Source organism: Oncorhynchus gorbuscha, linkage group LG08, assembly GCF_021184085.1.
Source record: "Oncorhynchus gorbuscha isolate QuinsamMale2020 ecotype Even-year linkage group LG08, OgorEven_v1.0, whole genome shotgun sequence".
Lineage (NCBI taxonomy): Eukaryota > Metazoa > Chordata > Actinopteri > Salmoniformes > Salmonidae > Oncorhynchus > Oncorhynchus gorbuscha.
Genome location: NC_060180.1, coordinates 29,121,223 through 29,133,744, shown reverse-complemented (window position 1 = coordinate 29,133,744; position 12,522 = coordinate 29,121,223). Strand labels below are relative to the sequence as shown.

At 39.6% G+C, this 12,522-nt stretch overlaps 1 protein-coding gene across 2 annotated transcripts in view; it reads right to left on the bottom strand.

Moving 5' to 3' along the window:
- The window catches only part of LOC124041461 (tyrosine-protein phosphatase non-receptor type 20-like), a 109,244-nt gene extending 105,714 nt beyond the window's left edge, over window positions 1–3,530 (bottom strand). For both annotated transcript variants that reach the window (XM_046359065.1, XM_046359066.1), the window contains exon 1: window positions 3,402–3,530. The gene's annotated coding sequence lies outside the window, so the exon portion shown is untranslated. The remainder of the gene's footprint in view (window positions 1–3,401) is intronic.
- Window positions 3,531–12,522: the final 8,992 nt, after the last annotated feature.

The following is a 12,522-nucleotide window of genomic DNA, read 5'->3' as shown; positions in this document are numbered from 1 at the left end:
CCGTCTGTCCTGAGCCGCCAGAGTCTCCCGTCTGTCCTGAGCCGCCAGAGTCTCCCGTCTGTCCTGAGCCGCCAGAGTCTCCCGTCTGTCCTGAGCCGCCAGAGTCTCCCGTCTGTCCTGAGCCGCCAGAGTCTCCCGTCTGTCCTGAGCCGCCAGAGTCTCCCATCTGTCCTGAGCCGCCAGAGTCGCTCCTCAGTCCAGAGGCACCTTTCCGTCCAGTGGCGCTCTCTACTATGATCTTCAGTCCGGGGCCCGCTGCGAGGGTCCCCGCTCCTGAGGCGCCACCTATGTGGGCCAAGACTGAGGTAGAGCGGGGACCACAACCCGCACCCGAGCCGCCGCCATGAAAGAGGCCCACCCGGACCCTCCCTTTTAGATTAAGATTCCGCACCTTTGTGGGGGGTACTGTCATGCCCTGACCTGAGTATTCTTTGTTTTCTTTTTATATTTTCATTAGGTCAGGGTGTGACATGGGTGATGTATGTGTTTTTGTACTGTCTAGGGGTTTTGTAGGTTTATGGGGTTGTTTACCATCTAGGTGTTTATGTATGTCTATGAATGCCTAGATTTGTTCTCAATTAGAGGCAGCTGTTTATCGTTGTCTCTGATTGGGAACCATATTTAGGCAGCCATCTTCTTTGGGTATTTCGTGGGTTATTGTCTATGTGATGTTGCATGTTTGCACTCAGTTTTGATAGCGGTTCCGTTCGTCTTGTTATTTTGTTTGTTTAGTGTACTTTTTGTTTTTCGTCTTTAATTAAAAAGATGTATTCACATCACACTGTGCTTTGGTCTCCTCACTACGACGATCGTGACAAGGATGATAAAAGGAAAGAGGATGCACCTGAGCACAATTTCGAGTCTCATAGCAAAGGATCTTAATACTTATTTAAATAAAGGCATTTCTGTTAAAAAAAAATTGTAAATGTGAAAAATTTCTAAAAACCTGTTTTTGCATCGTCATTATGGGGTATTGTGTATAGATTGAAGAGGATTTAAAAAAATGTAATATATTTTAGATTAAGGCTGTAACATAAACAAATGTGGAAAAAGTCAAGGGGTCTGAATTTTCCGAAGGCACTATACATGCCAACAATCTCACATATCATGACAAACAATGACATAAAGTAATGGCTGCTGTATAAACTTCTAGGAGCGGGAGAGATGACCCATGCTCTTCTCACTGTATAAGAGTGACATTGACTGTACCTCATGTGCATAACAAAGACACGCTTTGAATTATATTTTCAATTAGTGTGTCAGAAATTAGGAGGAATATCAAATCGCAGTCAGACGCAGAGTATCTGGATAACCTACAAAGGCACATACTGGAAGTAAGTATTAGTGATGGGAAGTTTCGCCCTTTTTACCGACTCAGATCCTTTTGACTCGTTCAGCCAATAGAACAAATCTTTTGATTTATTTTGTTCGTTCAACTTAGTAATGTCCAGGACCACCTTAGAACAATGAACTGAAAACTCAAAAGAGTCATGATTCTACAAGACATATTGGCTTATTGAAGCTCTCATTTGTAAGAGACGTGTAAAAGTGTGCTTTAAACTATGTACATTTGTTGATTGCTAGGAATACAAATAAGGTCAACGTCTAGTTGTAGCCGCAACCGGACTTGATTGTGAACGACATTTGGCAGAATGCATTGCTTGACTGTCGTGAGGGTGGTACGCACAATCTAGTTTGCGAATTGCAGTTCGAGTTTGTTGAGCAGAGGCTGTGTATGTGCTGGTTCTATAAAGCTGTCCATCAAAACATTCAATAATCAATTCATTTAATTCATTCTTGCACCATGCGACCAATGATCAGTTCTAAGAATGTATTTTTCTCCTTTATATTGCCTGCAGAATTCTCTATTTTCCTGCGCTCATGAATATGACAGACGTTCGTTGGTCGGAGCACGTCTCTGGACCCGCTGAGACGGAGGAGCGTGTATCAATACTGTAGTAGGACTCATTGTGGCCAGCAGTTCAGAACAACAAAGTACTGAAATGAACGAGTCACTCAGAAAATCAAATCACGACTCTGAAGTCAGTAAGAAGAGCTGTTCAAAAATAACAAATCATTCCTGAACTGAACATCACTAGTCAGTATGTAGTTGTAGAGTAGCCTCCATAAGCCCACAACTGTAAGCCTACCTTTTTTGTATTTTATTTGACAAGTAGCCTACATGGACATGGCAACATATAGTTTATAATGTTTTGGAGTACTTTCATCTGAAAATGAGATACAGTGGACTTACAACCGGAGATACAGAACAGGCCCTAACTATCCAATTATCTAATTGTATTTAGCAGGGGATAGACGAGCCCAGTGTTCCCCAAACTCTGTCCTCGGGACCCCAAGGGGTGCACGTTTAGGTTTTTGCCCTAGCACTACACAGCTGATTCAGATAACCAACTCAGCATCAAGTTTGGATTATTTGAATCGGCTGTGTAGTGCTAGGGGGAAGAAAACAAAATGTGCACACTTTGGGGTCTCCAGGACTGAGTTTGGGAAATGCTGGACTAGCCATTGATCATGACTCTCAGTTCCATTACATTACACATAAGAGTCATTGGACGAAGGCGTCTTCTGTACAGGGGTTTTTAATAAGAGCCCCGACGCTCGGTCTGAACATCACCACGTAACGCTTGTGGTGTGGTTTTGGAAGAATAAGGACATTCCCATGGGGCACAGTGGGCACAACGTCTATTCCATGTTGGGTCAACATTTTATTGAAATGACGTGGATTCAACCAGTGTATGCCCAGTGGGTTATCTTTCATATCAGCGATAAATAATTTCCAAAAAACAAAATGTTCAATTGACACACCTTTAATAGGGTTAGGGTTCCCACACAGACTTATTGCCATGTTACAGCGCTAGTTTACAGAGAACAGACGGAAGACAGAGTGGACTGTCTGTGCTATATGCGTCTACGAACACCTGTGATTCCATTTTGTATCACAAGGTATAATGGATTTATATTATAGTCCAGTTGGGGTGGATGCCAACTACCGTTAAACTCCAAAGAAGAAGAACACCTGCTTGTAAAATGCAAGACAGAAGCAACCAAAGTGTCACCGAAAAGTACTGTTGGCTGCAACAGTGTTAAACCCAGTTAAAACATTCTACATTAAGTGTGTATTTTGCTTTTTTTAATGTGATATGGAAGTTGAGGGATTTATATTTCTAGAACAATACCACAATTGAGAATCGATTCACGTTTAGATGGAGTATTTGCCTATTTTTGGCTACCAGAGCCAGTTCGCCTTGAAACAGAACACATTAGGTCCTTGGACTATAAGGAGCTTCCTTTAGTCCATTATTGGGATAGTCAAAGGCGGAATTACACTTCAGGAATTAAAAGGAAAGACAAACATCATGTTTATGCTGGCAGCGTATTACCTGGTCGTATTCGATATGTGAAGAACTCGAACCTTTAGTAATGTCCTCACCCTCTTCGACAACGCTCCAATATAATCCTTGTGATCATTGGATGTTATATTGGTGTCCTCTCTGTAAATAGGAGCTACATACACCAAACTGTACTCCCTGCCAGTGCCTCAATCCAGCCTTGGAATGTTACGGTGTTTCGAAACATTTTTTGCTTTCTCTAAATTACCACTATTATTAGCCCGCCCTGGCACTAAGAACTCAATTGGATTACACACAGCACCGTTTTACAGGCAACAGTATGGAAGGACAAAAGGTTCAAATCGTCGTAACCGGAACACGTCTTAACAATTGTAATTATAATTTTTCACGTGCTTTTTTCAAGTGTCAAACGTCATTTTTTTGTACACATGTTCTTTACACCTGTTCAGTGTGCATTTACAGGGGATTAGAATGCTTGTTATGGTCATTTTTACACACTTTAATTTCACCTGTTCAGTGTGCATTCACAGGTGATTAGAACGCTTGTTATGATCATTTGAACACACGCTCATTACACCTGTTCAGTGTGCATTTACAGGTGATTAGAATGCTTGTTATGGTCATTTTTATAAGCATTCATTGCACCTGTTCAGTGTGCATTAACAGGTGATGTTAATGCTCTAACTCAGGGACTATGTCTAGAATCTCGATCCAGAGGGGATATGGGGGAGGGGCTAGAGAGGGCTGAGGCTGACCCAGGGAGGGGGGCCCGACCCCTGGAGAGGGGTGCCAACCTCTACCCATGGCCACCAGGGGGCACCAGTACATCCAGCCAGCTCCCTGCACCAGGGAGGTGAGGTGAGAGGGCTGAGGGCTGTGCTTGGAAAACTACAGAAAATTATGTAATGGATTCTGATAGGCTAATTGGCATCATTTGAGTCTATTGGAGGTGTGCCTGTGGATGTATGTCAAGGCCTACCTTCAAACTCAGTGCCTCTTTGCTTGACATGGAAAAATCAAAAGAAATCAGCCAAGACTTCAGAAAAAAAATTGTAGACCTCCACAAATCTGGTTCATCCTTGGGAGCAATTTCCAAATGCTTGAAGGTACCATGTTCATCTGTACAAACAATAGCACGCAAGTATAAACAACATGGGACCACACAGCCATCATACCACTCAGGAAGGAGACGCGTTCTGTCTCTTAGAGATGAACGTACTTTGGTGCGAAAAGTGCAAATCAATCCCAGAACAACAGCAAAGGACCGTGTGAAGATGCTGGAGGAAACAGGTACAAAATTATCTATGTCCACAGTAAAACGAGTCCTATATCGACATAACCTGAAAGGCCGCTAAGCAAGGAAGAAGCCACTGCTCCAAAACCGCCATAAGAAAGACAGACTACGGTTTGCAACTGCACATGGGGACAAAGATCATACTTTTTGGAGAAATGTACTCTGGTCAGATGAAACAAAAATATAACGTTTTAGCCATAATGACAGTCGTTGTGTTTGGAGAAAAAAGGGGGAGGCTTGCAAGCTGACGAACACCATCCCAACAGTGAAGCACGGGGGTGGCAGCATTATGTTGTGTGGGTGCTTTGCTGCAGGAGGGACTGGTGCACTTCACAAAATAGATGGCATCATGAGGGAGGAAAATGATGTAGAAGCTTTTGGAAGGCTACCCAAAACATTTGATCCAACTTATACAAATTTAAAGAAAATGCTACCAAATACTAAGTGAGTCTATATAAACTTCTCACCCACTGGGGATGTGATGAAAGAAATTAAGGCTGAAATAAATTACTCTACTATTATTCTGACATTTAATTTCATTCTTAAAATAAAGTGGTGATCCTAACTGACCTAAGACAGGGATGTTTTACTATGATTAAAACTAAGTTTAAATGTATTTGGCTAAGGTGTTTGTAAACTTACGACTTCAACTATTCTGGAGCTCAATGCCACGAATTCAGTTGATCTTTTTAAATTTATATACATCAAAACTTTTGCCTCTGAAGTAACAAGCTATAAGTCCATGTGAAAACAAATCCCTTCCATTTTGTATTCATTATTTCATCGTAACAATATGTTCCTCCAGCCTTCGTCTTGAATAGTGTTTTCCTACTCATTCAAATGACACTATGCATCCAGTAGATGGGGGTACCTACTAAAGTACCTACTTTTCCAAAAATCTCTGATTGATTATTAGATGAATGTATTAATAGTCACTACCCTTTCCAAGACACAAAGCATGGATGAAAAGATTGTTTCTACAAAGGAATTAATAAACTGACGATGAAGCTGCAGTGGAAAAAGAACCGAGGTCCTTCCAAAGCCCATTTATTCTGGAACAGAGTAAATAATCAAATCAGGCTTCATTTATATAGCACATTTCAGACATGAATGTGAACAAAACGCATGAACACAATGCACTTCACAGGAAAAAACAATGAAAATAAAAACATAATTATTTACTACAAAAGAAACATAAGAGGATAAAACAACAACAAAAGAATAACAATTTAAAACTAATTGACTAAAAAAGCACCCTGAGGTATATGCACACCTGTTCAGTGTGCATTTACAGGTGATTAGAACGCTTGTTATGGTCATGTTTACACGCGTTCATTACACCTGTTCAGTGTGCATTTACAGGTGATTAGAACGCTTGTTATGGTCATGTTTACACGCGTTCATTACACCTGTTCAGTGTGCATTTACAGGTGATTAGAACGCTTGTTATGGTCATGTTTACACGCGTTCATTACACCTGTTCCGTGTGCATTTACAGGTGATTAGAACGCTTGTTATGGTCATGTTTACACGCGTTCATTACACCTGTTCAGTGTGCATTTACAGGTGATTAGAACGCTTGTTATGGTCATGTTTACACGCCTTCATTACACCTGTTCAGTGTGCATTTACAGGTGATTAGAACGCTTGTTATCGGCAGTTTTACATGCGTTCATTACACCTTGGGTAAGGAATGCCGTTTTTGTAGTTGTTTTTGGATAATTGCCAAAAACAACTTATTTGGTAGCTAACGTTTTGCTGTTTTTCTAGTAAAAAAGGCACAAAGGTATTTTTTCATTTTAATTAGCTATCCATAACTTTGCCTTGTCTGAAGTATCAAGCTCTAAGTCCATGTGAAAACAAAATCTGACACTTTTCATCCACCAGATTGGATTGTTTTGAGAAAAGTACCTACTTGTCCAAAACCCCATTTGTTTGATAAATAAATTAAAGCAATAATAGTCACTATACTTTCCAAACCACCAAGGAAGAATTAAAAATGTGGAGGAAGGACCAGGGTGCAACATTTGAGCGAAATAAGCTTTTTGTGTGTATGGAAAATGTCTGTCAGCTTTTATTTCAGCTCATGAAACCAACACTTTACATGATGCATTTATGTTTTTGTTCAGTGTATATGTGAAAATGTGTTGCAAACTGAGATGTCACTGCTCAAGTTGGTAAGCCAATGTTTTGAGAAGAGCTGGCTAGTCATCTGTCCAGTACATAACATGCAAATATCTAATGGTATCTTAAGGCTACCTCTATACTGTTTCTTTTGTCATTAATAATAATAATAATAATAATATATGCCATTTAGCAGACGCTTTTATCCAAAGCGACTTACAGTCATGTGTGCATACATTCTACGTATGGGTGGTCCCGGGGATCGAACCCACTACCCTGGCGTTACAAGCGCCATGCTCTACCAACTGAGCTACAGAAGGACCACATTTACCTACTTATTCCATGACATTGTCCAAGTTCTGATTTCTCATGAATTCTCCCTTCCTCCTCCAATGTATCCCATATTGCCCATTTCCTCACCAGACAGTAGCAACCAACTATTAAAAAACGGTGATAATTTCATTCATCAACATTCAACATTTAAAAAAAGGGTAATAGACATTTACAGTAGACATTTCCGCAATCGTAGTCTACCTCGAAACTAATCAGACTGTTTCAGTCGGTAAAAAGTAACAGGACAAAACATACTTATTATGTTATGTTTGCTAAAATAAAATAATGTGAGTCTTGACTGAATAGATATTTAATAAACACTTCAAAACAACACGTTATACTATAGACACTAGAAATAGAATAAACTAAAATAATTCTGTATTTATTTCTGATGTCACGATTGTTCATGAAGCAAACATTGTATGACTTGGTGAAGGGGTGGGTGAAAGAAGCTGTCCGCCCCCCCCCCCTTTCTCCATGGTGCTCGTTCAACATAGCATGTGGAGATTCCTGTGAACTTCAACAGTCATAAACATGTCATTCTGAGCAGCAACATCTTCTTAACCTAAATTTAGACCAGTTGACAATTCAACAGAAGTCAGTCTTGATCATGTTGATGATCGGTACAACATGAGACAGATAGCAAGATAGCAAGTCATGGTATCAGGCCATATACCACGGGTATGAGTCAATATTACTTGTTTACTGTTGTAATTACGTTGGTAACCAGTTTTTAATTTGGCACCTTAGTGGTTTGTGGCCAATACACCACGGCTAAGGGCTGTATCCAGGCACTCCGCATTGCGTCTTGGATAAGAACAGCCCTTAGCCAAGGTTAATTGGTCATATACCACAAACCACTGAGGTGCCTTATTGCTTAAATATAACACAGATATATAGATTAAGCGCATGTGAGGTCTCAAATAATAATGTTACTACTACTCGTTCTCTCTCCCTGCATTTCCTGAACATGTTTATCTGATATAGCTAGTTGTTGTTGTTCTTGCTTGCTCATCCAAAGCAGGCTTTCCAATCCTCGATGGTCTTCAGATGCTTGACCACATGCTCATCATGTTGTGGCTGTAATATGGACGTTGCATTAGAACAACAGCTGGATACACTCTTAGAAAAAAGGAGTTCCAAAAGGGTTCTTCAGCTGTCCCCTTTTTGGTTCCAGGTAGAGACATTTTGAGTTCCATGTAGAACCCTCTGTGGAAAGGCTCGACTGGGGTGTCTTGCACCACTGTTGCTGCCCTAATTTATTATTCTTGTGAGCCTACACTATTCAGGCAAATGAAGTAAAAGCTGTTACAAATGTGGTTTGAGTACTGTTTTTAGAGCTGCAACTAACAACTATTCTGATAATCAATATGTCAGTTATTACTCAGTTTGTTAAAAAATTTAAAAAGCCTGTTTTGCTGACTGAATATAGCCTGAGTATTTTGTCAAATATTAAAATGTTTACAGTGCATCAAAGTGCAAGTAGCAACAACAGACAAACTCAAACTCTGTTATTTTGTGACAACATCCAATAAAGTTTATTTCCACATGAGACAGGCACAGTTTCAGCTCAAGACGATTTAGAACCCTAAGTGAGATTTCATTTCGGTGCCCCTCCTATAGGTGTTGATGGCCATGCCTCCCTGGGGCACTCAAGTCTTCTCATATCACATTTGTCTTACCTCTCATTGTTGAAGGTCTGCAATAAAACACTGAGGAGGTTCAAGAGGAGGAAGGGTTTCCAAATTGGGTCAAGTTCTCTACGGAGATTGGTGGTGATAGATTAATCCAAGGTCTCTCACAAGAGAAAGGTACAGCATTATACATTTTTTTGTAGTAACATTCATTATCTGGGCTTGCTTGGCAACTGAGAGAACATTTGTTGATATATTTCACTTAAAGTAATCAGTTGCCATTTAAAGTACTCCTCAGCAGATATAATGATATGGATAAAAAAAATAGGGCTAACCATTTCATATACTGAATTATTTGATGAATACATATCTGTGCTCTCGGACACATAATCAGTGATGCTTCTTAGGATCATGTTTCGGGTCTTTCAACATTATGCAACCTTTCCCATCAGACCTTAGCTTGTGTCATAAGTGACATTACGCTAGTTCCCATGGATTTACTGATCCCCACCATTCCAAGGCGTGACTAACCACTGGCCAACTCCCTGTCACAAAATAACAATATGCACTTGTTCCTATCTAATAATAATAATAATAATATATGCCATTTAGCAGACGCTTTTATCCAAAGCGACTTACAGTCATGTGTGCATACATTCTACGTATGGGTGGTCCCGGGGATTGAACCCACTACCCTGGCGTTACAAGCGCCATGCTCTACCAATTGAGCTACAGAAGGACCTTTCAGTACAGTCGTGGAAGGACGGGGCCAACGTGGAGAAGACAGTGTTGGGTGTTTGGGATGATGGAGGTCAAACACAACAGACGGCGCCCAGTTCTTAAAATGGTTGTTAACAAAAGGCTAAGCTTGTGTTTGAATATATTTATTTCATTTCATTTGCGATTTTCATGAATAGGAAGCGTTGCGTTATGGTAATGCGCTTGAGGCTATGATTACGCTCCCGGATACGGGATTGCTCGTCGATAGAGGTCATTATACATTATATTATTTTGAATAACATTTCACTTACATTACCCCTACACTGCAAAACAAATCTGTGTTGTTTCAACTTATTATTTCCAGCGATCTAGTTGCGTGGCCTTTTTCAAGCTCAGAGTACTTCACATTTCACGTTATCCTAGCTTTTATAAAATGGATTTTGACTAACAATAGACAGTTAATTTGATGTTTGTTCATTTAACTTGATATTATTATTCGAATCAACTTTTACCTTTGTTATGTTAACAATAAATGTGGATTTCTACTAACTAAAGCTACATTATTGTTAACAAATAAGTGACAGTTAAGTCCAATGCATCATGTTTCAGTGTAACGTACTATTCTCATTTGATTCAATTTAAATATTTATTTCGTCAACAATAAATGTTGAGTTATCATAGCTAAAGAAACATTTATGTTGACAAATATTTTTTAAATTTAATTCCACATCATCATGTCAGTATAACCAACCAGTTTTAGGTGAATTAATTTCACTTTGTTAAAACCTCTCTGGGATATGTGGGACGGTAGGGTCCCACCTGGCCTACATCCAGTGAAAATGCAGAGCGCCAAATTCAAATAAATTACTATAAAAATTCAACTTTGATGAAATCACACATTAAATATACAAAATTAAAGCAACACTTGTTGAGAATTCAGCCAACATGTCAGATTTCAAAAATGCTTAATGGCGAAAGCAAATGATGCTATTATCTGAGGATAACCCTCGTCAACCCTGCAGGCGCGACACAAAACGCAGAAATAAAAATATAATTCATGCCTTACCTTTGACGAGCTTCTTCTGTTGGCACTCCAATATGTCCCATAAACATCACAAATGGTCCTTTTCGATACGTATCCAAAATGTCCCTTTATTTGGCGCGTTTGATCCAGAAAAACACCAGTTCAAAATTGCGCAACATGACTACAAAATATCTCAAAGGTTACCTGTAAGCATTGTCCAAACATTTCAAACTACTTTTGTAATACAACTTTAGGTATTTTTTTACGTAAATGATCAATACAATTGAAGACGGGATATACTGTGTTCAATACCGGAGGAAAACAAAGTGGAGCGTGCTTTCAGGTCACACGCCTCTAACAAACAGTACAATTCCCTCGAGCCTCATTCTGAACAGTGGTACTTCTTCATTTCTCAAAGGGAAAACCTCAACCAATTTCTAAAGATGGTTGACATCCAGTGGAAGCGACAGGAACGGCAGGAAAGTCGATTAGAAATCTGGATTCCCAATGAAACCTCATTGAAAAGAGAGTGACCTCAAAAACAAGAAATCTGGACGGTCCTCTGGGTTTTGTCCTCAGGGTTTCGCCTGCCAAATAAGTTCTGTTACACTCACAGACATGATTCAAACTGTTTTAGAAACTTCAGAGTGTTGTCTATGAAACTATACTAATAATATCCATGTCTTAGCTTCTGGGTCTGAGAAGCAGGCCAGTTACTTTAGACACGCTTTTCATCCGGACGTGAAAATACTGCCCCCTGCCCTGTCAACTTTCAATTAATTTATTTTAATTAGTAATACAGATATCATAACTACATTTAAAATGTATATAACAAAATGGTCTATGCAAGGATAACTTGATAACATGACATGTTAAATGCTCTGAGCTGGAAAAGGCCACGCAACTAGATGACTGGAAATAACAAGTTGAAACAACCTTAAAGCTTAAACCTTAAAGAGTTCTGAACTAAAGCCAGTTACTTCAATTTATAAAAGAGTTAAACATTTCCCATTTTAACTTATTACTCTAAGTTTAGTCTTTTTCCAATTTTGTTATGTCAACTTTTAATAAAGTTATCATAAGTAGTAACACAGCTAAAGTTTACATAACAAAATTGTCTAAGTTAGGATAACGTGACATGTTAAGTGCTCTGGACTTGAAAAAGGCCACGCAACTAGATGAGTGGAAATAACAAGTTCAAACAACATTAACTTCTTTGGGACTGGGGGGCAGTGTTGAGTAGCTTGGATAATAAGGTGCCCAGAGTAAACTGCCTGCTACTCAGGCCCAAAAACTAGAATATGCATATAATTAGTAGATTTGGATAGAAAACACTGAAGTTTCTAAAAAGATTGAATCTAGTCTGTGAGTATAACAGAACTCATATGGCAGGCAAAAACCTGAGAAAAAATCCAACCAGGAAGTGGGAAATTTGAGGTTTGTGGTTTTTCAAGTCATTGCCTATCGAATATACAGCGCTTCCTAAGGCTTCCACTAGATGTCAACAGTCTTTAGAACCTTGTTTGAGGCTTCTACTGTGAAGGAGGAGAGAATGAGATCTGTTTCAACCAGAGGTCTGACAGAGTGCCATGAGCTCAGTCTCGCGTGCGCCTGTGAGAGTTAGCTGCGTTCCATTGCATTTCTAAAGACAAAGGAATTCTCTGGTTGAAACATTATTGAAGATTTATGATTAAAAACATCCTAAAGATTGATTCTATACATCCTTTGACATGTTTCTACGAACTGTAATATAACTTTATGTCTGAACTTTCGCCTGGACTTGCCTGCGCCTCCTGAGTTTGGATTTGTGAACTAAACATGTGAACAAAAAGGAGGTATTTGGACATAAATGATAGACTTTATCGAACAAAACAAACATTTATTGTGGAACCGGGATTCCTGGGAGTTGAGAACCACTGTTCCAAGGAGGGGTGGGCCTGGAAAAAGAAGACAAAAGGGTTGTGAGACAGGCTTAATTCTAGACACATGGAATGTAGGATGAATACTAAGGGTACGGGGCAA